Here is a 4626-nt window from a genome sequence, read left to right on the forward strand (position 1 = left end):
TCAAGGATAGTGGAGTGATATCAAAAGGACAGAAGAGTCAAAGAGGCTCCTACTAAGCAAAACTGGGGTCAAAACAATTATTATTACAATGGATTCAAATTCATCAACTATATCTTAAGCCAAAAATTCATAACATTTTAAAACTCAAGTCCAATGGGCACCTCTGATGGGCTCTAAATAAATTGTAATGAATTCATTCTTTTTAAAATGGATAATTAAAGAGAAATAAGAAAGGTTTTCCTACCTTTGCAATGGTAAATATATCTTAGGTAAACCACATAGGCAATCAGGAAAGACTCTATTTATGAATAAATTGTAACTATTAAATAAAGAAGGACTAGAAGAATTAAAATATAATAATTTTGCAATCCCAAATGATTATACCTGGACTTCATTTATTTTATTTTTTCTTGGTACTGGGGATTGAAACCAGGGGCATTTTAACACCGAGCTACATTCCTAGCCCTTTCTATTTTATTTTTTTAAGACAGGGTCTCAGGAAGTTGCAGAGGTTGGCAATTGAAGCTGTGATCCTCCTGCCTTAGCCCCCCAAGTAGCTGGAATTATAGGCGTGTGCCACTGTACCAGATCTGATCCAGCTTCTTTAACAAATAAATTATAGGGAGGAGGATCCTACTGAAGCCAGATTTAAAGTTAGGTAGTCAGTGTAGTTAGGTAAATCGGGTCTAATATCAAGTAAGATCCAAAACGGAGGCCATGTTGAGAATGAATTCTGGGAAAAGCAGAACAAATCTTGGAATGTTAATGAAGTCCGGGAAAAGCCCAAGGCCCAGAGCCCATCCCAAAGAAGTGTTAATGAAACAGCTCCCAGCAAACTTAAGATGCTGACTCAAAAGTCCTTCCTGCCCAGATTACTTCTTTGGCCCACCTATGCCCCACCCTTCGGGCCTTCCCACCTACATTCCATCACTGAAGGAACTATAAAATGGGGAGACAACCGCACTTCCACGGATTCCATCTCTTGGGTCCCCTTCTTCCTCCAGGAGAAGTCTTTTCTGCTGTCCTTTAATGAAGCCCCTACTTTCCACTCTGACCTTGCCTCAGCGTGCTTCTCTGGTGTTATTCTTCAACATTGGGGAAGCAAGGACTTGTCACCAGTCAACAGCGGTAACACTACCAAGTGAAAGAAACTTGAGAGGCATAACTAAAAATCTTCATAGATGAAAGTGATCTGATGACATGATTTGTTTCAGAATAATCTAGGGAGGGATTAGTGATAAAATGATATTGGCGAGAACGCTTATTCTATTCTATGGAATGAAGTGTTGCCCAACTGTAGAACTGAAAATAAAGCCAATTAAAATCCTTTTTTTTAAAAATTAGCGATGAGTTATGGAAGCAGGGTGATAAGATCATGGGAGTTCATTAAACTATTCTCTTTCCCTCCCCCAACTTTTTTCTTTCTTTCTTTTTTTTAATTTCTCTCCCTTCCTCCCTCCCTCCCTCCCTTCCTTCTTTCCTTCTTTTCTTCACTTCGTTTCCATTTTGAGGGGTTGGATCCAGGGCTTTATATTCTAAGCAAGCACTCCACTTCATCAGCCCCACTCTGTCTTTTTATATTAGAAATTTTCCATAGTCACTGGTCGTGGTGGTGCACACCTATAACCCCAGCAGCCTGGGAGCCTGAGGAAGGAGGATCATGAGTTCAAAGCCAGCCACAGCAACTTAGAGAGGCCCTAAGCAATTCAGTGAGACCCTGTCTCTAAATATAATACAAAAAAGGGCTGGGGATGTGGCTCAGTGGTAGAGTGTCCCTGAGTTCAATCCTCAGTACAAAAAAAAAGAAAAGACAAATAAAGAATGGAGCCTCAGAAAAGCTGAACAACAGAACAAAACAGACATTTTCAGATGGTAGTGCCCCACTCCTGAATTGCAGCCCCAAGCACAGCCTCCACCGCTCAAAAGCTGTCCTTTCTCTTGAAGCTCAAGGGTTGCTCCCACACATTTTATCCTGGTTTGGGGTGTCCCTAGGCACCTGGAGGCTGACTGACAATATGAAATATCAAGGCAGATGAGATCATTCTGCAGGGTGCAGAGAATGGACTTTGGGGTAACTGCCCTACTGAGTGTAGTCTTTTGTTCTTTTTCTACCTCTCCATTTATTCACTAGACAAGTATTAAATTTCGGCTCTGTGTGTGTCTTTTTGAGTATGCCATGCACGATCACAAGGTGATAAAATCAACCCAAAGCAGCCATATGGAACAAAGGAAAGAAAGTGCATTTTGAAGTGAGGCTGTCTTGGCATAGTTCTGGCTTAGCCACCGTGACCATGGACAGGTTCAGCTCTGTCACCTGCAGTTCTCAGTACAATAGTAAATGGTGATAATAGTTATACTATTTTGTCATTGTCAGAATGGAGAGCACAGTTGGGCAAAGCTTGGCAGAGCTCCTCACATACAGTGACCTCTTCTGTTTATTGCCAGGGAGGAGGGGGAGTACTCTTGGCCTTTCCCTTTTGGAAACAGCTGGCAATAAGCCTGGTGGGAGAGCGTAGGTGGCCCAGGAGTTCTCTCTTCCTGTTGCTATAAGGAGAAAAGAGAAGACTTCTCCACCTGCCCCCTCTTTCCATGTTTCTGGGCTCTTGCCAAGTTCTGTCTCCAAACAAAATGAGCCCTATGAGTGTGTGTGGTGGAGAGGATGAGTACCGCTGCCTTCCTCCAAAGCTTTCCACACACCTGTTTTAGCGCATCACATGACACATTTTACTAGTGTGATTTTTTTTTTCCTCTCCTACCCGCCTCCCCAGGCTATAAACATCACTATAGGGCAAAGGTCTTTCTTTCCACTCAGATGCCCAGAACAGTCCCACCCCCAAAGTCTCTCACTAGGCTGCCTGGTGCGCATGTTTGATCACTTGTTTTTCATTTATTGATCTTGCAATCACCATGGGATTTGACTTCCCAACATTGTTGCGTTGTGGATTAAGTTTCCTCAATAAAGTGCTGACCATCTTGGAAATCTGTCCAGCCCTGTCCCAGCAGGGCCAAGTGCAGGTGCAGACAGAAAGTAAAGGGATAACCTTTCTCCTCCTCCTTCAGCTCTGCACATATGACACATGAATGGACACTGAATCCCTTAAATTTATGTAACATCTTACAGTGTCTATAGACAGATCTTTTTTGGTTATTATTAACCTTCCCTTTCAAAAATCTATTCAATATATTCAATATTCAATATACAACCAGAGATATGAAAAATTGTTCCATATGTGTAATATGAATTATAATGCATTCTGCTGTCATATAAAAAATAATAAAAAAGGAAGAGCAAATAGATGATTTAGTAGGAGAATGGAGATAAGAGTAGAATAAGAAGAGGTTATCAGAAGAGGAAAGGAAAAGTTTAAGTGACAGAGAGAGGAAACAAATCAAAAGGCAACAAAATAAGAAAGGAAAGGAGAACAATACAAAAGAACAATGCCTTAGGACAGTGAGTATGACCAGGAACAAGAAATGATCAGGGAAGAATTTAAAATGATAGAGACTTAAATTTTAGAACAGGCTAACTTGATCATGACAGTGCCCTGAGCCTCCATTGGGAAGTCTAACATAACAGCCTGAGGAAAGTTTTGGTCTGAAGGATTGTGTCCTAGGCTTGCTTGTCACTGTCTGGTTCATCACTGACAGATCACTTAATGCTTCTGGCCCTTCCTAAGGTAAAGTGAAAACATTTATGGCCTCTTGTACTAAGACACTATGGCTTTAGGTGTTTTTAAAATAGATTTTCACTAAAATGATTAATCAGGAGTCCAAAAAAATCTATTCAATTTCCTCATTGAGATTTATTTCATACTTTCTCTTCCTTTCCCCTAGTAATGTAGAGGTGATAGAATTTTGTCTCAGTTCTGCGTGGCCTTTAGACGGCTCTTGTCTACTGGACAGAGGGGCAGGGATTCTCAACCTGGAGGCTACAAATTTCAGCAGTCCATGAACCCCTAAGAATGCCTACATTCTTGGATAGAGTGATGATCCATGTTTTTAAAACATTTAGTCTCTGCTAGGCATGCTGGCTCACATCTGTAATCCCAGCAACTTGGGAGGCTGAGAAAGGAGGGTCGAAAGTTCAAAGCCAGCCTCAGCAACTTAGCAAGAGCCTGTCTCAAAAATTAAAAAGGACTGGGGATGTAAAGGGTTCCCGGGTTCAATTCTGGTACCAAAAAACAAAAGAAAAAAGAAAAACAAAACAAATCTCTCTCTCTCTCTCTCTCTCTCTCTCTCTCTCTCTCTCTCACACACACACACACACACACACACACCACACACACACACACACACACAGTCTCATGGGTTCCTGACTTAACAGAGGAGAAGAACTACTACATTTGGTAGAAGAGGTACAAATAAAGAGAAACACTAAGAGTTCCTGAGAATTCCTTCAAAAGATGACACAGGTGGCACTTGCTCCTTATTTTCAGACAACAAGGACAATATAAATACCCCTTTACCAAAATCAACATTAAGAGAATAAAAAGAAAAAAGATGAAATATCCCTTTAATTAATTTCTACCTATCTTATCTTTGTATCAAGAATGTTTTAATACTGTCATTTCATGGTGATAACATGGTATACATATGGTTATTAAAGTAAGTGAACACATCAAGAAA

The sequence above is a fragment of the Marmota marmota genome, unplaced genomic scaffold, assembly GCF_001458135.2.
Source record: "Marmota marmota marmota unplaced genomic scaffold, marMar, whole genome shotgun sequence".
NCBI classification, from domain to species: Eukaryota; Metazoa; Chordata; class Mammalia; order Rodentia; family Sciuridae; genus Marmota; species Marmota marmota.